The sequence below is a fragment of the Drosophila montana genome, unplaced genomic scaffold, assembly GCF_035044405.1.
Source record: "Drosophila montana isolate Dmon_TW-CO22-7 unplaced genomic scaffold, ASM3504440v1 contig_599_1, whole genome shotgun sequence".
Taxonomy (NCBI): domain Eukaryota; kingdom Metazoa; phylum Arthropoda; class Insecta; order Diptera; family Drosophilidae; genus Drosophila; species Drosophila montana.
The window spans coordinates 487,223-508,870 of record NW_026998916.1 but is presented as its reverse complement, the minus strand read 5'-3'; the positions used below and the strand labels follow the sequence as shown (position 1 = coordinate 508,870).

At 40.3% G+C, this 21,648-nt stretch overlaps 1 long non-coding RNA gene across 1 annotated transcript; it reads left to right on the top strand.

The window, feature by feature from the left end:
• Window positions 1–10,672: 10,672 nt before the first annotated feature.
• On the top strand, window positions 10,673–12,258 carry LOC135439630 (uncharacterized). Its single transcript, XR_010438137.1, has 5 exons — window positions 10,673–10,790; window positions 10,884–10,996; window positions 11,064–11,123; window positions 11,178–11,418; window positions 12,169–12,258. It is a non-coding gene; the product is annotated as an uncharacterized LOC135439630 (long non-coding RNA).
• The last annotated feature ends 9,390 nt before the right edge of the window (window positions 12,259–21,648 follow it).

Here is a 21,648-nt window from a genome sequence, read left to right as displayed (position 1 = left end):
TCCTGACCAAAAAGATTTCAAATTAGATTAGTAATGTTCCTTTCAAGGCCATTGTATCCTTATCGATACTAATTGTGCTCTTGAAATTATTGAGCAGAATCGTATCGGTAAAATGTTTCTCGTGGTCAGGCACATGTCGGCTATTTGCTATTGTGGAATCTGTTATTTGGCTTCTTAGCAGGTGTGTAATGCTCGTATCGTAGCTTAATTATACCAAGTTACTTTTATAACAAATAGTTTTATCGTTGTGGGCTTCACAATTTTCTTTAGTTCAGAAAATATGCTAGTTGCATTTAACATTTTTATCAAATTTTAGTTTATTTATTCTATTGCCTTTTTTGAGTGTTTTTAATAATAATTTTTAATGGTATTTTAATAATATAACTTAAGTTTTTACCGCTAATTGCTATTTTGATTTTGAAAAATTGTATCACTTTTTCGGCATTAAAGAATAGTATATTTTCGTTTTCTAAGAGGTTTGTTATATTTCCAATTTATATTACGAACGCTGAATGGCACCATGTACCCACAAAGAAAAGCCCAGCAGATATCGTTACAAGAGGGTGCGATGTTGATCAGTTATTTTCGTCGATGTGGTTCGATGAGCCTTCATTTTTGGAGGAAACAAGAGAATCCTGGCCGGTTAACCAGCATCTGATGACAGATGAGATGCGTACCTTAGAAGTACGCAGTAGCTGTTGAACTAGCAGCTATGGTAGACCGACCAGGTATCTTTAAAACTACCGATATTTTCTCATCGCATGCCATGCTACTGAGAGCGTTTGCTTCATGAAGTCATCCTACGAGTTGAATTCAAAGATGACATAGATAGAGTTCGAAAAGGGTGGGTCGTAACCTGCAGCGTCTCAATCCATTTATACATGAGTATAATGTATCTTAGTGCTCTTTTTCGTTGATGCCAGAAGGGGGACGAGTTGCAAATGCTCCTCTTTCGTATGATGTTAGGTTTCCGCTACTTCTGCATAAAACCTCGTAATTCGTAGCATATTTTGTTTGCTTCGTCTACAATGCGGTTCACTTAGAACTAGTATCTCTTCCCAAAGGTTCGTCGGCCGCCGAAAAGTCCTACGACCGTACATTGTAACAACGCGGTGAACTTCGTCGGAGCAAGTCGCCGGTTTCGCGAGTTGCGAGCTCAAATTTCGATTGCGATCGCGAATTCGTATCAAAAAGCGGATGCGAAAGAGAGTTCATACCGCCAAGAACTCCGCACTTCGGGGGTCTGTGGGAGGCAGGTGTGAAGTCTGCAAAGCGCACGTACGGACGGTAGGCAACCTGTTGCTAACGGCAGAAGAGCTGCAGACGACTCTAGTCGCCCCTGGGCGCACTAACCGAGGACCCAGGCGATGGCGAGGCTCTAAATCCAGGCCACCTAATGATGGGAGGCCCATTAAGGGCTCTGCCGGCAGAGAGGACCCCGGACCAGCAGGGTCTCACCTGCTTGAATCAGTCTGTCTCGTTGCACAAGCAACGGTATTGGTGGCAATGGTCAAAGGAGTATATTCTCGGACTCCAAGCGTGGTCAAACGTCGTCGGAAAAAGCTGGTGTTCGTCGCCGAGGACAATCTGCCGCCCCAGCAGTGGCTGATCGGCAGAGTGACGGTCAGCTATCGCAATTCAAATTATTAGTAATTGAGCATTGTTTACAGAGGTCAATTAAGATGAGTCACATTATATGGGAAGTTTAAAATAATATTTAGTTACAAAATTAAATGTCTGAGGTTTCACCCAAGAATTGGGAATAAATAAAGAGAATGGAATACAAAGTTTATATTGCAAGACATAATGCTTCAATGACACCTGCAGAATAGGAAGCAAGGTTCGGCCACTAAGCATACAAAAGATCAAGGCATCAAATTTTCCCTAAAGTCGTTGATAGATTTTCTGTCGCGACTAAGCCCCTTACGAGCTTGCGTCCATTTTGTTTTGCAGAGAGTGTCATCCGAACGCCGAGCCTCGTGAGCCGAACGTTGCTGCTGAGATAGGTACATATGTATGAACCTTGTGGATGTGCCCTCAAGTCAATCAATGCGTTTGTAGCGAGCCAAAGATATTTTTTTAAATGGATCCTATTAGGTTTTTGATAGACCTTTTGTGCCAGTGGCAGAAAAAGGCACACACATTAGAATGCTTTATCATATATGACTTGGTCCAGTCAGCCATCATGAAAAGAATCTGATTTATTCATTTTTATTAAAAAGTTGTAGACTTTTTAAAGTAAGTTTAAGACCGATATGACAAAACTAAAAACTTCGCCAAAAAATCTGTGATCCGCATTTTCCACCAAGGAGGCTTTGAGACCTTGCAAAAAGAGATAAATACGTCTCAAATAAGTTTTAATAAAGATTGTTTTAAATGAATATGAACCTGATACTTCGGAGTTCCAACCTTTGATCCGTAGTATCATCCAAGAGGGGTGGCTCATGCGAAAAGTGTGAAACATGAATCAAACGAATTTTCACAGAGATCATTAAAAATAATTTTAAGGCCGACCGCATAAAAACAAAATACTTTCATAGTACAATTCTCCGCATATTTACCATTGTCTCAGGTGGAATTTTCAAAATGGCTGAAACACGTGTTCATAAATTCATATGTAGGATTTTAAAATAAGTTTGACGCTGATCGGTAGATACTTAAAATTCGAAATTGCATTCTTTCTCACGTATTTATTTTTTTGCGAAAAGTGGCTCAAATACATTTTGATAAAGATTCTTAAAAATAAATTTGAACCCAAAACTTGAGCCACCAAATCTGTGACCTCAATCAATGAGGGATGGATTTTCCCAAAAATTGCGGGTCTTAAGTTAATTTGAAGAAAGATCTTTGAAAATTTTCGTTTTTTAATATATAATATAATCCGATAAGTTTCGTTCTGGGTTTAAATTGGCAACCTCCCCATGGAGTTACACTTGCGGACCCCATATTTGGCTCTTCCCAAAAAATGTATATGATATTGGTAGTTTATTTTTTCATCAAGCTGCGCATTATCGCTGCAACAACGAATTAATACCTGAACAGAGGAAGCGTACTGTAGAGTACAAGTCGCCTTGGTGTAAGTTTATAGAATGATTTTTCTTAAGTTCTTAAGAGCTTATGGTAGCTTACAATTCTAACTTAGCATAATTATATTAAAAGCAAACAATACTCTGAGAGGGAGAGAGTACTCATGCAAATATAGTTACATTAAAGTATTAAAGCGTATTAATGCTATGTACTTCTGGTACACAGCGCTCCCGGACATTCGGACGGTATAAAACAACGGAAATCAAGTGGCTGATCATATTACATTTGATCAAGTCACTGACTTGCCCTTATGTTTTAATTATATCGATTGTTGTTAATGACAATGTTTATGATTGCAACAAGTGTTACAATGTGCATGCATAAATACAATACACCCCCCTTTTTAAAAGAAAGGCCCAATAGCCATTCCTGCCTCTCAACAGAACTAATGAGTTTATAAAATGTCAAGTCGAGGTGTTATAAAAAGTTTAAGAACTCTGATTTCTCCCGATAAAAATTTCATCTGCTATAAGGATTACCTTCGCCGTTGTCGCCTCCAATTTTCACATAATCCTAAGCTATTTTTTAACATTGTCAATTCTAAACGAAATATATCTCTTTTGCCTTCTTCGGTTAGGTTTACAGATGAGCGTGAATACTGATCCAGGCAAAGCCGATCTGTTCGCAAACTTTTTTCAAACTACCTACTCCTCCTCTATGTATAATCCCATTATTACGGAAAGTTCGCTTCTCACCGACCTTAACACTATCAAACCGGTTTACTCACCCTGCCCTGATGGTGTTCCTGCTTGTGTGCTCAGGTACTGTGCTGCAGCATTATGTAAACCTGTTTTAAAACTTTTTGAATTGTCCGTAAACCCTTCATCTTTTTCGACCATTTGGAAGGAATCATACATTATCCCTCTCCATAAGAAAGGGGATAAGTCCGATGTCGAAAACTATAGAGGTATTTCCAAATTATCCGCTATACCTAAAGCTTTTGAGAGAAATATAACATCTCAACTACAACATTTATGAAGTTCTATTATTTCACCTTCAGAATGGGTTCGTGAAGCGCAGATCTACAACCACTAATCTTCTTGAGATTATTTCGCTTGTAATTGATGGGTTTAAGAAAAGAATGCAGACTGACGTCATCTATACTGATTTCAGTAAGGCTTTCGACTCTGTCAACCATTCCTTGCTGCTTCATAAATTATGCCTTCTCGGCTTCCCAGTCAATCTCTTGAACTGGATTTCAGAGTATTTGCGTAATAGAACCCAAAGGGTTATTTTCAGTCATCTTGGCCTGCTACTCTTTACTCTTTTCATCGATGACCTTCCCTTGATACTGTCTCAATCTCGAGTATTAATGTATGCTGGTGACGTAAAATTATGACTTGCATATAAAGATTATCTTTTACAAGGTGACATTGATGCGTTTCAGGCTTGGTGTCTAGCCAACCTCTTAAATTTAAACTGATTCAAATGTAAGGTAATGACTTTCTATAGAAGTCCTCAATTGGTTTTTTATATCTTTGTTAGCTTACCGCTCGAGCGTGTTAACAGTACTTCTATTGAAGTTAATGATCTAGGTGTCATCCTTGATCATATACTTAAATTCGACACTCATGTTAAGGTTTCATCAAGCGATGGTCGAAGGAGTTTGACGACAAAAACCCTTTACAAATCTTTGGTACGACCTATACTTGAGTATGCCTCATATATCTGGTCACCACAATATGCTATCCATCAAGACAGAATTGTTGTTGTTGTTGTTGTTTGTTTACTCCAGCAGACTTCTGATAATTAATCTTCCTTTTTTAATTAATCGCAGAGCCATGCTGGGAGTAATATTTATCCATAAATTAATTACTGGAGAAATTGAATCTTCTGTGTTGACTAGCCAATTAATTTTCTCTATCCCTACTAGACTAACACGTAATTTTACACTCTTATTGCTTCAATTTTGCTCAGCTAATTATGCCTTGCATGAACCGGTCAGGATTCTCTGTGATGACTATGACAAGCATTACAGAGTATTCTGCTCGGAGTCTTCTCTTCCTCGTATAAAGTCTTCTATTCTAAACTATTTAGCAAGTAGATAGTCTTATTTGTACATATAGTCGTAGTTTGTATTCGTTTTGTACTTCGCGACTCTTGATGTACGTTACACGACTGCCTCCCTCGGTCGGTTGGGCGAGTTGAAAAAATAAAAATAAGGGGATTATCTGAAGTTATTTATGTTCTATGAACATCTGTATTTGTATTTAATAAATAAATACTTTTAAATTATTATTATATTTTGTTTTGTTTAATTTTTTTTTGTGGAGGGAAAATTCTTAAAGTTATTGTTAATGTTTGTTAAATTTATTCCCGAAAGTACAATCGAGTTTGGTCAAGATATCTTGATAGACAAAAAAGTTTTTCATACAAGATCCAATTTTGCCGGTTCCCACATATGTACCTATGCAAAGTTTCATGACGATAGCTTTGAAACTAAGAGACTAGTTCGCATAGAAACAGACAGACGGACATGGCTAGATCGACTCGGCTGTTGAAGCTGATCAAGAGTTTATATACTTTATGGGGTCGGAGATGCCTCCTTCTGCCTGTTACATACATTTGCACAAATACATAATACCCCTTTTACCCTTTTTTTAAAAAACTAAGTCGTATTTCTGCAAGGGTGATTTATCGTCGGCTTGCCGAAAAATTCTATGAAAAGACCAACAATTGAACATTTTCAAATTTTGCGACTTGCTCTTTGTGCACACGCACACTCTTTCGAGAAAGCAGTCGTGTGATATTATAAAAGGGTTTGGCCTGTTCATGTGCAAAATTGCTTTTTTCCATGCTTGTTGTAAGGGTACCTGAACGTTGGCATGTGTGCATGATAGCTGTTTGAGCCTGCCAAGCACACACATTTACATACTTGTGCGAGTTGGTTGCCTGCCAGCCTGGCCGATGCAAATTGACAAGATTTGAAGTTTTTGGCATTTCTGAATTTCAAGCTCTGCACACACACAAACACAAATGTGTGCGAATCAAGGGTTTGTCGTGAGGCAGAGATCATCAATGGGTGCTTTCTTTGTTTTTTTGGCATGCCTGCGGTGGGCTTGCGGCGGCAAAAGGCACAAATGTGTGAACCGTCAATGAAAACAGGTGAACCGCACTTGTCGCTCGCTTGCACTTTGACATGGATCCAGGCGCATGCTGGACATTCTGATCGTTAACTGCCGGTCATAAAACCCTTTAACCCAAAATTTTTACAATGTCAAAAAATACATAAAAAGATCACTTGCATTCTTATACACTGAACCCATTAGAAATGGGTAAAAAGGGTAAATTGTATTTGTGCTAATGTATGTAACAGACAGAAGGAAGCATCTCCAACCCCATAAAGTATATATATTTTTGATCAGCATCAATAGCCGAGTCGATCTAACCATGACCGTCCGTCCGTCCGTATGTATGAACGCAAGGATCTCAGAACCTATAAAAGCTAGAGACTTGAAATATTAGCTGTAGGCAAGCCCACCGCAGGCATGCCAAAAAATCAAAGAAATGCCAAAAACTTCAAATCTTGTCAATTTGCATCGGGCAGGCTGGCAGACAACCAACACGCACACAAACGCATAAATGCCTCTATCCATATAGAAAAGTATGTAAGTGTGTGTGCTTGGCAGGCTCAAAAAGTTATCATGCACACATGCCAACGTTCAGGTACCCTTACCCTTACCAGAAGTATGGAAAATAGCAATTTTGCACTTGAACAGGCCAAACCCTTTTAAAATATCACACGACTGCTTTCTCGAAAGAGTGTGCGTGTGCACAAATTGCAAGTCGCAAAATTTGAATATGTTCAATTTTTCGCCTTTTCTTAGAATTTTTCGACAAGCCGACGATGAATTACCCTTGCAGAAATACGACTTAATTTTTTTTTGATTTTAAGCAAAATAGATCTTACAATAAACAAAAAAAAATTAGAATATGAAATATAAATATTTCATTTCGGTCATTTACGTTTTTTTTTAAATAAAAATAGATCAGATTCTTCTCATTATGCCTGACTGGAACAAGAAATATATGATAGAGCATTTGAATGTGTGTGCCTTTTACTACCACAGGCACAAAGGGCGCACAATTGAAGAAAATACCTATGGCTCGCGACAAACGCTGTGATCTACTTGGGCGCACATCCACACAGCACAAACATATGTATGTTTGTAAATCGCGGGGGTTTTGAGAAGCTATGCAGGGAGAAAGAGATGCACACAAGCGCGCTAAGCAATGAGTGGGAACGAGGCAAACTCTGCACAGGCATACACACATATGTTCTTGGGCTGTCGGATTTTAAACTAATAGCCTCTGCCCACTGAACACATTTCTGAAAATGTCACATTTTTGCAAAATGTGTATAATGCGGCCTGTACGTTTCCCCATAAGAAAACACATTTCACACATTTTTAAAAATGTCACATTTTTAAAAATGTGTAAATTCGCCCCGAACATTTCGTGTATTTTGCGATGATTAATCGAGATTTCTATCGATGTTGTGAAAAATGTAAACATAAACCAGCTGATATTGCAACGAAGGTAACTTTAAATTATAATTTTAAATTTTAATAATCCCACAGTTTTTAACATTTAAAGTTGACCAAATCTCGCAAAGAGTCAGTTAAACGGAGCCCCTACTTCGGGGCCGTATTTTTTGACTTTTGGAAGGAAATCGTGCGGCGCTTATGTCAATTAAAGCAACTCGATCAGCTGTTTATTTAAAGAAACAGTACTTTTGCCACTCACATGTTACCGAAAACCGGTGGAACACCAATATGTAAAACTTGAAAATGTGACATTTTTAAGCCCAGTGGAGAAAGGCTATAACATACATATATTAAGAAATAGCATCAGCCGCAGCGACGTTGTGCGCTGAGCGAGATACGGTGGGGGCTGTTGGGGCTCCCTCGCTGACGATTTATCGGGATACGAGAATTTTGCTGTTTGACAATACCTATGCATTGTATGGCTAGTGTTTATAGTGACTTTTAAGACTTAATAGGTAATTTCTTTTAAATCTTTGGTGCTTATTTTTAATAAGGCATCTGAAATATGATTATCTTTCATATATATACATATGTGATAATCTTTACCCTTGAGATAAATAAATTTTTATTCCTCTAGTTTTCTGTTAATTTTATTCGTGTTAATTTTGATATTGGGTATACCATTGAGAATAGGTAAGTCAATGGTCTGTAACCCGTTTTTGCAAAAAAATTTTTGCCATTTACGTATGGACGTAAATGTCCAATTGCCCAGTGGATTGCTGTTAACTCTCGTTCTGTTGTCGATCTTGCACTGTCGCCTTTTGTTATATAATTGATCACCCAGAGACCCTAACCTACAAATTTGTAGCATGCCCCATTTAAGAACAAATGATGTCCGAAAACGGCAAAGAAAGGAGTCAACCCCGTCGCTGTGTGTATGGCATTGCGTATGGACACCTCTATTTCCGGAAGGTAGAGGTCCCACTCTCGTTGATCTTGCTCTAGATACGCCCGGATAGCCGACAACACGGTACGATTAACACGCTCGCTTGCATTGCTCTGTGGCGCAAAGACTTTAGTGCGCATATGCCAGATGCCGAAAGCTGAGATCATGTTTTGGAGCGTACCTGATATGAACTGTCGTCCGTTGTCAGAGTGAATGACCTCGGGTACTCCAAACTTATAGAAAACCTCGCTAACCAAAAATTCCGCTACATTAAGAGCCGTAGCCTCTCGCATCATTTTAAGAAAGTGAGTTTTGAAAAATGGTCGATTATCACGGAGATCCAAGCGTGCCCTTGCTTCGAACGTGGGTGCTTTCCGAGAAAGCCGATATCCAGTTTTTGGAATGGTCGCTCGGTCACTACCTCTTGTCCTAGCCCACTTGCATGCGGAAGTTCGGTGCCTTGGTTTCCTTGCATATCACGTACTGTGGGCCAGTAAAACTGCCGACGTAAGGTCTCCAGTGTTTTAACGACACCCCCAAGACCAGCCGTCTCCCCTACATAAGCCTTCGCAATTAAGCCAGCTGTCAAAGAGTTTAGCACCCACAGCTTCCGCACGGTGCCTTCTATCCATCCGCTTAAAAAGCAAACCCCCCTCAACGTTCAGGTCTGGCAGTTTGTCCTGATTCGAAATTACCTGATCAAGCAACGCCTGATATTCCGCTGACTCGAACTCGGAGATCTCAAATTTGAGAAGACCTCCTGGACCCTTGCTCACTGCCTCGACACTGCGCGATAGAGTATCGCTAAGCACTCTTTTTTAGTGACGGAATAGTTCCATTGGTGTTTGTTCAACTTGGCTGAAAAGAAGAAGGGCTTGAAAAAATCCGCGTTCACGAGCACTGTGGCCGTGGTCAGGGCGGTTCAACGGCTTGTGTTGCCTCGTCACCCAATACAAACTTTCCACTATCGTTTTTTAATATTTCGGTTAGTGGTGCGGCCATGGACTCGAAATCTCGCATAGAGCGCCTGAGCGAACTTCTTTGCGCGACCGAGGCACGGGGATTCGTTTAATAGCTATAACCGGCTCGGGGTCCATGCGAAGCGTGCCTCCGCCAATAATGAATCCTAGATATTTTAATGCCTGAAGCAAAATTTGGATTTGTGCAGTCTAATTGAGAGGTTCGCTTTCCTTAAGCATTTGCCCACTTGTCGAAGATATCGTGTTTGAAACTCTAAGGAATTGACTAATAAATCGTCCAAGTACCCAAAGACGTTGGACCGTAGCTCGTTGGGAATCACCTTGTCCATCAGACAAACCAGACTTTGGGTTGCATTGCATAAACCAAATGGCATAACGCGAAACTGGTATAATGGCCTACCTGGTACGGTACATGCAGTATAGGGCTTACTTTTTTCGTCTAGTTCGACCTGCCAATACGCGAACTTCATTTCGGCATTTGATTCAAAAACGGGTTTTACTCGGTCTTCCCACTACTGTTGTGCGATTACTCCATGGGCTGTTGCACTCTTCTATAACCCCCAAACTCAACATTTTGTCCACTTCATCATCCACTACTTTCTGCACCGCTAGCGATAACGGGTAGGATCTATCTATGAATGGTTGGGCGCCTTCCACTAAGTCGATAGTGTGCTTCTCTAAGTCAGTCGTTCCTAATCTGCTACGTTCAAAAGAGAAAAACTCTCGCTTTACCGCCTCCAACTTTATCCTTTCTTCCCTAGACAACTCCCTTGAATCTGGCTCACTTTCGAGTTATTCCTCTTCTTCCGCTTGGTATTCCGTGGAGATTAGCTTCTCGGGGCACAAAATGTCTGAGGCTAGGTTAAATGCTCGCCAGAAATCAATCCCAAAATAGGCTCGCTGTTTCAGGTAGGGGCAGATAAAAAAAGTTATTTACCTATTTTTTAGATTACCTATAATCGATTTATCCTCTCCTCCAGCGGTTGTTAATACCGAAACGTAAGGTTGCACCGTAACCCCCAATTCTTCGACTAATTCTCGACTTCCTTTTTCCAGCAGACTGACAGAAGCTCCTGTGTCTAGCAACCCTCTCATTTTGATCCCAGTGACCTCCACCTACGGTCTATGCTATCCTCCCCTTTCACAGCTTCAATGATCTGGCGCCTCATAATCCTGCGTCTGCGTCAGGCGAACGAGCCTTCACCACTCTAAGGTTGGCCAGCGTCATCCCATCTAGCTGTCGCTCACCAAAAATTCTATTTCGGGACGCCCGAACACGTTCTTCATATGGTAAGCCCCTTAATGTCATATCTTTATTCATAGCCTTATCCTGGTCCTTATGGTCTATATTCTTCTCCTTTTCAACTACTACCCGCCTTTCAGCGGTCGCCGTCCCCGAAGGCGTATGTTCCGCCATCATCGCGCTCTCTCTGGGGTTTCCCGGACAATTTTCGCACTTTGAGCAGAATGTGTCCGCTCTTTGGACAGGCAGTCATGTGAGTACATCCATAGCATAGATATATTTTGCCAGACTCTCCTTCAAACCTTTATAATCTTCACCAGCTCGCGGTCTCTCAGCGGTTTCTGACGCGGTAAGCTGACGCATGTGGTGGACCTTCGCTGGTATGTTGCTCTCGCTGTAGTAGCTCCTACATTACATCATGCTCCGTCTGATAGCCCCGGAACCTGTCTAAGAGAACGTATGTAGTTGCATCCAGCTGTCGACCCTAGAATGCCGCAAATGCATCCAATACCACTCGCGGGCACGTCGGGTCAGGAGCAGGTGAAAACCGCGCAGGACCTCCTTCCACGGGCGTTGATATTGCCTATGCAGGAACTCCAGCCGACACACGAAGTCCTCTACAGAATGCATGGCGTCCTCGCCATCGAACTTGACGTTTCACCGCTCGACCTTCAGGTACGCCGTTCCTTGTAAGTTAGCATATGCTTCCTCCGGCTGAAAGTCATCCGCTCTCAGGTCCTCTACTCGGTAGTGGCGATTAATCGGATTACGCCAGTTCCTCGCCTGAGTATCTGCAACGTATACTGGGCTGCTGGAGGAGTACTCCGCTCCTAGCTTGCTTTGCCTGTGTGGCTTCGGGGGCAACGGCGGTGGAAATGCCTCGCGCTGGAGCACTTCTCGCTGATGCCAGATGGCAGGGCATGCTGATGCGTCAGGTGTGCCTGAGCTATCGCCGCGTTCGCTGCCGATGTGAGCACCGAGTCCTTCGTCGGTTTTGGGAACTCCAGATTTCGTAGAGGTAGATCTTGTTGTGCCAATTCCTTCTCTAAGTCTACCAGAGAACCCACCGCCGTGATTTGTCTCTTAGGAAATCGCTGGAAATTTATGGGCGTTCTCGCTAGACCTCCCGCCGAACGTGGCGGTGGCAGTGCCGCCGCTCCGTCAGCTTCGGAACCCCAATGGGACACCTGTTCCTCAGCCATACTTATCCCTTATGAAAACTGCACCCCTCTCTTATATAGGGCTTACTACCCAAAAAAAGAATTTACAAATAATCCCTATTAAATAAATAAATAAATAAACACCCACTTACAAATTTTGCTAGTAATGAATAATAAAAAAATACACTTCGGCCGCATAAGTAACTCACAAAAATAATTTATTTATGTGATTTTTTTCAATTTCATATACTTTGGGGGAAAGAAGACCAATCCTAACACAGGCTAACTTGTCTACGCGTAATCTGGACAGTGGACAGCACCTTGAAGTTTATTTGACTTCTTTCGCGCTTCTGGGCACCTTTAGGGCATGCTGTGTGACCGGTGCGGCGCAGGATCGAATCTATATCGTCCTGGGTCACCGGGATCTGAAGCTCACCTAATTACGGCCAGCATACCCCAAACGTAAACACAGAGTGAGACAAAACAAATAGTAAACAATAAACAAAATCTAACACAATCTACCTTCCTATCTACTTAACACTCTGTATATCTAGCATACAGTTCTTTACTTTACTTTATTAACAATCTTTTTACTTTCTTTTCTCCTATTTATGATATATTCTTAAATAATATAGCAAATTAAGATTAGTTTTAATTTTACTTAAGAGCACTTTTTCCTACTTACACCCTTCTTCTTAGATGTAGGCTCTAATAGCGTCACTGACAAAATTAGCTGTGAAAAGGGGCACAGCTGGCCGGACTGGCAAATAAAACACCTCCATCGGTCGGTGATGCTATTAGAAATTTGTGTTCTCTATCTAGGCTTTTAGCATCTAAATTTCATAATTGTAAATATAATGTATTGAATAATTAGGAAGACACTCGTTTTGCCGACCACTAATAAATAAATAAATAAATAAAAAAATAAATTAATACCACATTTTTTTATCATGAGATGCCTTTGTCATTGCGGCTACCACCAGGCTATAATAAACGGTCGCAAACATTTCGCCAACATGCGAACGTGACTTACCGCATCTACAAGAAAAGCTTCTAATTTTTATGGATATTCTGATATTCGCCACTTGCGTCATGCTTCTCGGATTCCACTACACGCTGCGCGATTACGGGCCACCAACTCGTGCCACATGACTTCAGTGGTGTGGATCCAAAAGCAACAACAAAGCTACAACTTCTGTACAAAGCACTACGCAAAACGAACCACAAAACCGATAACATCAAGCAGTTGGAACTTTTAACTCATAAACAGCTGTAACAACCAGAAAATGTAAACAACAAATATAAATTATCAAAAAAAAATACTATTTATCCACTTTACTCTTCCAGATCGGGCCCCGGTTCCCGCGTACCCGCCCTACCTGAGACGATCTCCTGATCTTGTCTCCCACATTTGGCCACTAGATGGACTGCATCAGCCCGTGTCGGCTGTTATGTCCGGTCTCCCCATCAAGTTAAACTTAGCCGGACATTCTTTTCCTTCAATATGTGCGTATAATTGGTTGCATTCCTTATAATTATTAACAATTAATTTTTCTTATTTCCTTCTATTTTACAATGTATCTCCATTCAGTTATTTATCATTCTATGCCAGCTGACTTTCCATAACCTTCAACAGGTGTGTATTCTCTTTGCATTATTTTATAATTTTAGACAATTGATAAAAATTTCTAATTGCAGTTTTTCTTAGCAGGGTATCTTCACTCGGCGATTTATAATTTGATACCATCGAACATTTCTTCTCAGCTCCAGCAGGTGCGTATAATTATTGTGTTCTCTTATTGTTATGGAAAATTTTGATTTTTTTCAGAGCTCATTGGCTTAACAAAACTTTTTTACTGAACAGACGACGAAAATACGGCCAGAGGTTATTGCCAGTGGACGCAAAAAAAAACAAGAAAGCAACTACGAGGCAATCGTTATACCGATTTAGGAACAGTGTACCGACGAAAATACTCATAACCGGGTATGTCACGATAATCAGTCGTGCAGCAGGTAGGTGATATATATTAAATCGCTTAATTCTACCTTACCCTACCTAATGAGCTCTCTGGGGGTGGTAAGGGGCGATAGAAAGGGGTAATTCAAGTTAGGTATGTATGTGAGTATTGTTCGCGCATGTACCAAATTTTAAAGTCTTATATTTTATAGGCTCATTTTCATAACCTTTGGAGTTTTCCCTCACTGTTCGCATGTATATATATATATATTTTACAAACAAAAAAACTAAATTTAACAACTACAAAAAATCTGCTCTCATTCCAGGAGCACAATCAGGAGTATACGTCTGGGTGTGCCATTTCTCGGGCGAGGAGGGGCGAAATGGAACTGACTCACTCGGAGGATGTGGGCATAGTCTCGCCTGTGGCCGATTTGGGGTCCCTTCGTTGTCGGAACCGGGGGTCGTTTTTATTCATTAAGTGTCTTAGGGTTTTTATGAGTTCGTCACGTGTCGCGCTTAAGTTGTAAGTCTTTGTAATTTTTGTATATATGGTGACCCAAATGGTTGAATCCACGTTTTCTTATTAAATTGCATAAACAAAAAAAGTTTTTATTTGTTATTTTTTGGTTGGTACGCGCCGGCTGGAAAAACTTTTCTCGAATATTTATAGCCTACATGCAAAAAGAATAACTTAAAATCGCTTCGAGCCGGCGCTCCCGCCGTTGACCGCTGACAAAACTAAACTCCTCGCTGTACCTTTGGCAGCAACATCATAAGTGCCGAAATTCGGCACACGCATACATTTACGAGGCGGGCACTGAGGCATGCATAGCTCCATTTTTTGGGTCAGCGGCCCAAACGAAGGCCAAGGGCATAACCAAGGGCACGCGAATCTGGCGGCCAAAAGCAATCGCTCCTTTTGGCGCCGTGGATCGCAAGCCCGGCGTTGCCACTCTTCAATAAATTGGGCGCCGCTATGGGCCCAGCTTCACCCCCCCATACACTGAGCCCATAACAAAAGATATTGGCGTAGCCGATAACAAAGAACGTACCCAACTAGGCAAACTATCGATGCTGCCGATAACGTCAAATGCAATAATACATGTCTTTTAGTCTCAACTTTTGTTTACTAAAATTATTTGTTGAAATTATTTCTGATTATATTCCAAAAATGTCACTAATTACATTATAATCATTTATATATTCATATATATTATAATCATTTTATGGTAATAGATTGTAGTTATTGAATTGCCGAAAATAGTCGAGTGTTCTATCTTGCTTTGATCTGATTTAATGAATATTGTTTGTTTTTTTGATAAATTTATTAGCTTTTCAATTTATTGAATAAGGTCACTACTGTCTTCATCTGCACTATGTTGGGTGGCTTCACCGAAATGATTTTCTTCCAGTTTAATTGTTTGCCTTTAATATATTCAATTTTAAAATCAAATTTGGCCAATTTAATTTTCCACCTTTGTAATTATGCATTTGGTTCTTTTAAAGTATGCAACCACCTGAGGAGTTGATGGTTACTGGCTATCTGGAAATGTCTTCCAAGTAAGTAATGGCAAGTAATTCCTGAATGATACGGGATGACCATTTTGTGAAAGGACATCCCTAAGGGCTAAATTACTGTGGTAAATACGAACTTTTTTCCGAAATCAGGATGTTTGAAGATTGGTTCACTTTTTATTAAAGCTATAAGACTCTCGAATGCCTGTACATAATAGTTGTTTTTTGTGTCTAATTTAGCTCATTTTTCAAATAACGTGTTTTGGGTTTTGCCACATCAGCGTAATTTGAGATGAATTTACGATATCCAAGGAATGCTCTAATCTCCTTTTTTATATTGTTGGAATTGGTTATGAAACTATGGCTTTAACTTTGAGAGGATTTGATTTTATTCCATCGGGAGTCACGAGATAACCAAGGAAGTTTGCTTCTCTTTTCAAAAAATCGCACTTGTCTAATTGCAATTTTAAATTGGCTTCAGTCATTTTTTTTTTTTAACTATTTGTAATGAGTAAATTTGCATCGAGAGATGTAGAAAATACAATTATATCGTCTAGGTAAACTAGACAATATTTATTAAGCAGTGGTCGAAATATGTTGTTCCGACATCTTTAACCAAATGGCGAACGTATTCGTAATGACCATTCTTGGTAGAAAATTCAGTTTGTGGTATGGATTCCGGATCCATTTCTATATGATGAAAGCCTTTCGCCAAATCGATTGTTGTAAAATACTGACATCTTCCGAATTTACCGAGTATTTCTTCCATGTTGACTACGGGATATCTGTTCGGTACGTTTACTTCATTTAGTTTTCTGTAATCAATGACCACACTCCGTATTTTATTTTACCAGAAGCGTCAGGTTTCTTAGGAACAGCCCAAGTGGGGCTATTATAGGGTGAATGGCTTTCTCTAATTAACTTTGTACAAGCATTTCCTGTACCTGTCTCTCAACCTTTATTTGAGCATATGGACATTATTTTTAATAAATGGGGCAGTTATGTGTTGTATTTAGTACGTGCTTAAGTAAGTTTGTAAAGGTTAAATGATTCACGAATAATTTTTTTAGTTTAGAGCTTTCCTCTTGGTTGAGTTGATCCAATTAAATTATTCAAGATTTACATTTTTACTCGGTATGCAAAGGTTGATCTTCTTCTGGACCTGAATTAATCAACTGGAATGTTCTGTCGAAAAGTGTAACTGTGCGACTTTTGTAATTTATAATGCAGTTTATGCAGTTTGAGCAATCTTCTGCCAATTAACATGCCGTAATCGTTAGAGAAATTAGGAAAATAGAATTGTTGAGGACTTTTGATTATGTTATTACTGGGTAAGATAACTTATTTATTTATTGTTATGGGACCATTTTATGTAAGATCATAACATTTTGTATTCTGAATTGGAAGGGAAAAAATATTTTCTCGCGTCATGTTAATTGTAGATCCTTAGTCAAATGTCAATCAGGCATTTGTATTTATGACCCTTGTGTGCTATTTCTTGATACTGGTATTGTCCAAGGCTGTTAACGGAAAATTTACGTTGAATTATAAGTCATTTGGATTTTGTTCAGCAGGTGTATTTATCTTGGTCAACCTGGTCTTGGTACTGATTGTAATCATAGTTCATACATCTGTTGTTCGTAGTTCTCTTCGTTGTGATTGTATTCTTGAGCATTCTGCGGTCTCACCTCGTCAATTGACATTTTGGTTTTTTTTTTTTTTTACGCGAATCCCGATGCAACGTACTGCATTCCACCTCCCACCTAACCGAGAGAGTCGTATAACGTACGACACGAAATGCAAAGTAAATATGAAAAAAAAGTAAATATAATAAAAAATAAACGATACAAACTACGAGTATGTGTACAAATACAATTACAAATAAAAATAGGACTATCTACTTGCTAAATAGTTTAGAATAGAAGACTTTATACGAGGAAGAGAAGCTTCCGAGCAGAATACTCTGTAATGCTTGTTATAGTCATCACAGAGAACCCTGAACGGTTCATGCAAGGCATAATTAGTTGAGCAAAATTGAAGAGATAGAGGTACAAAATTACGTGTTAGTCTAGTAGGGATAGAAAAATTTAATTGGCTACTCAACACAGAAGAGTCGATTTCACCAGTAATTAATTAATGAATAAATATTACACCCAGCATGGTTCTACGATTAATCAAAGAAGGAAGGTTAATCATCAGAAGTCTGCTGGAGCAAGACGGTAACCGCACACGAGGATCCCAATTTAAACCACTAAGGGCAAACAACAAGAATTGTTTCTGAACGGATTCAATTCTGTCCTGATGGGTAGCATATTGTGGTGATCAGATACATGAGGCATACTCAAGTATAGGTCGTACCAAAGATATATAAAGTGTTTTTGTCGTGTACGGATCGTCAAACTCCTTCGACCATCGCTTGATGAAACCCATAACTATTCTGGCTTTATTGACCACGGTATTAACATGAGAGTCGAATTTAAGTTTATGATCAAGGATGACACCTAGATCATTAACTTCATTAGAAGTACTATTAACACGCTCGAGCGGTATGCTATCAAGGATGTAAGAAACCAATTGAGGAGGGCTTCTATAGAAGGTTATTACCTTACAGTTAGAGCAGTTTAAGTTTAAAAGGTTGGCTAGACACCAAGCCTGAAACGCATCAATGTCCGCTTGTAAGAGATAACATGATGCCATATCCTTATATGCAAGGCATAATTTTACATCATCAGCATACATTAATACTCGAGAGTGGGACAGTATCGAGGGAAGGTCATTGATGAAAAGAGTAAAGAGTAGCGGGCCAAGATGACTACCTTGAGGGACACCTGAAGTCATCAGAATACGTTTAGAAAACGAATTTCTGAAAAGAACCTTTTGGGTTCTGTCACGCAAATATTCTGAAATCCAGTTCAAAAGATTGACTGGGAAGCTGAGAAGGCATAATTTATGAAGCAGCAAGGAATGGTTGACAGAGTCGAAAGCCTTACTGAAATCAGTATAGATGACGACAGTCTGCTTTCTTTTCTTAAACCCATCAATTACAAACGAAGTAAACTAGAGAAGGTTAGTGGTCGTAGATCTGCGCTTCACGAACCCATGCTGGGAAGGTGAAATAATAGAACTACATAAATGCTGCAGTTGAGATGTTATAATTCTCTCAAAAGCTTTAGGTATAGCGGATAATTTGGAAATACCTCTATACCTCTTCGACAAAAGTTTTAAAACAGGTTTACATAATGCTGCAGCGCAGTATCTAAGCACGCAAGCAGGAACACCATCAGGGCCCGGTGAGTAAGCCGGCTTGATAGTGTTAAGGTCGCTAAGAAGCGAACTTTCGGTAATAATGGGATTTAAGATGCAGTTTGACCTCTGTAACTGATAAGGATAAGGCTGATTTTTATTATACCTAAAGGAGGAGTAGGTATTTTTTAAACAATTTTGCGAACAGATCGGCTATGCCTGGATCAGTGTTCGCGCTCTCATCTGCAAACTTAACTGAAGAAGGCAAAGTAGATGTCTTTCGTTTAGAATTGACAAAGTTAAAAAATTGCTAAGGATTATGTGAAAATTGAAGGCGACAACGCCGAAGGTAATTCTTATAGCAGATGGAATTTTGGGTGGAAAAATTTGATCGGGCAACTGCATAGCCAAGTCCGAGAGTACGTCACCAACTGCGGAAGTCGCAAAGTGACAAAACACAACCCATACGTCCGTCCCCCTACTCGTTTCCCTATGGGCAAGGAAGTTAACACCGAAAGGCCCATGCAAAAGCTATACATGGACTTTTTGGGAAAATATTTACGCTCGCTACATGGCAACACGCACTTTTTTATAGTCCTGGATCATTTTTTTCAAATCGTCTGGCTGAAAGCAATACCTAAGGCTACGGCAGTGGTGAATTTTTTACGTGATCACCTATTCACGCAGTTTGAGGTGTCTGAAATTATTCATACGGACAATGACAGACCATTCACGTCTAATAAGTTTGCCGAGTTCACGAGTAAATATGAAATCACTCACCAGAAAGCCGGGAACTATGCGCCACAAGCGAACGCGTCCGAGCGGGGGAACCAGTCTGTACTATCGGCAATACAGATCCATGTCGGTGACGATCATGCGCGATGGGACGAGCCGCTACCCGAAATAACGGACGCAGCGCGATACACAACACCACCGGAACGTCGCCCTACTTTGCCATGTTCGGACAGCATATGTTCACGAACGGCGCGGACTACAAATTGACACGCAGGTTGAATGCCGTAAGCGACACGGAGGTGCCGAATTTGGCCCGTGTCGATAAGCACCACATTTATAGGGCAAGGATACAGGACACTATGCACGCAGCCTATGAAAAAGCGACCAGAAGTAACAAATTGAAGTCCCGAGATATAACGTACGCACCTGGACAGGAGATATACAAGCGTAACTTCATCCTGAGTGGCTTCGCAAAAGGCCGCAACGCCAAGTTTTGCCACAATTACGCCAAGTGCAGAGTCGTTAGGGCGGTCGGATCCAGTCTATACGAACTTGAGACGCTACAAGGAGTGCCGTTGGGGATACTTCACGCCAAGGACCTGAAACAGTAGGCAAAAGCTTGTGCCCGGCTAAAGCTCTTAAAATTCAGGGTGAGGGCGATGGCCTATGTTGGTGGCAGCGAAACACGACAACAGCCGCAGTAATAAAGCCCGATTTCCACTTCTGTTTAAAGGGCAAGCATCCAAACCGGAGTGTGGTGTTAGGGCAAGAATACGATTACAAAAAAAAAATATATATATATATATAAATACCTCACTAAACAATATGCTGTTTTTGGATTGCCGGCTGAAGGAAAGTTATCGATAGATTCGAGGGGTGCGCAATTATCGGAGCCACCAGTTTCTTAGCGTGACTCTGGACATTTTTTAAAGGGAGAGCGGTTTTTGTTGTTGGGAAGAAAAAAAGTGAGAAAAGAGAGATCAAGAGTCAGGTGCAAGCCGACCGCATAAAAAAAAAAATAATCTTAAATCGTAGAAAAGGCGAATTTCCTAGTGTCGCCAAAACTGAAGTCCCACAATACGGGAGGTGCCGCAAGCAAGGATCAGGTCACCAGAGGAGCGGATTGGCCACCACCTCTGGGTGGCCTCAGGTGTTTTTTTTTAAATTATCCAAATTGATCAAAGAATTAAAGAAAAAAATTGGCAGTCGAATAATAAATATTAAATGATCAACATTTTATATTAATTTAATTGTTATTATCCTAATTATTCCTATTATTTATTATGAATTATAAGAAAGCGCTATTATTTATAGGTAGCGGCTACGCGTTGGAGGCCACGACATGCAATGATTTACTAATCATGATCTTCATTTGTGCTAAACTTAAATGAATTTATTACTCATGGTGGGGAGGGATCCGTTAGGGTGGACCTTAACAGCTGTCCACCGTATGCTTGTTTTCCGATTGTCCGACAGAGTGTTCGACAAAGTAACCGAAATTCGTTAGTCCAAGTTTAAATATAAATTATTTTGTTTACCGACTCTTCCCTTTATCGAGGTCTTACCCACCCCCGGTTGATCTCTGTCTAGCCGGCAAGTCGATGAAGGTAATCCGAACCACAAGTCGGACAGTAACAACTAGGAGGACCTACAGCTAAAATTTCAAGTCTCTAGCTCTTATAGATTCTGAGATCCTTGTGTTCATACATACGGACGGACGGACGAACGGACGGACGAACGGACGGACAGACAGTCGGACATGGCTAGATCGACATGGACATGGACTCGGCTATTGATGCTGATCAAGACTTTATATACTTTATGGCACCGGAGATGCTTTCTTCTGCCTGTTACATACATTTGCGCAAACAAATTATACGCTTTTTACTCAATTTCAATAGGATCAGGATATACACAGATAAAGTTTGTTGCATTTTATAGCTATCGCCACCCTTCTGCCTCCACCTCTTAACTATAAAAAAAAAATAAATCAATTGGAACTACCAACCAAATCAAGACACAATTTTAATGCTGTTGTCTTTTTGAGAATATAATATGTATAGTCGGTTAAGAAACACAGAAGTTATTAAATAAAGCATGTGCCCTTACTGAACACGTGCTTGTAGCAGCTGGCGCAAATTGCAAGCATTTCGGTATAAATTAAAAAGCTTAAGACCACTTGGTGTACCTTCGGTACCACGGTTACGGGTTCGAGTCCAATTGAGAACATTTTATTTATTTATTTATTTTACTACTCAATAAATCGAGCTCGTAGCGCAGGCGTATTGGTAA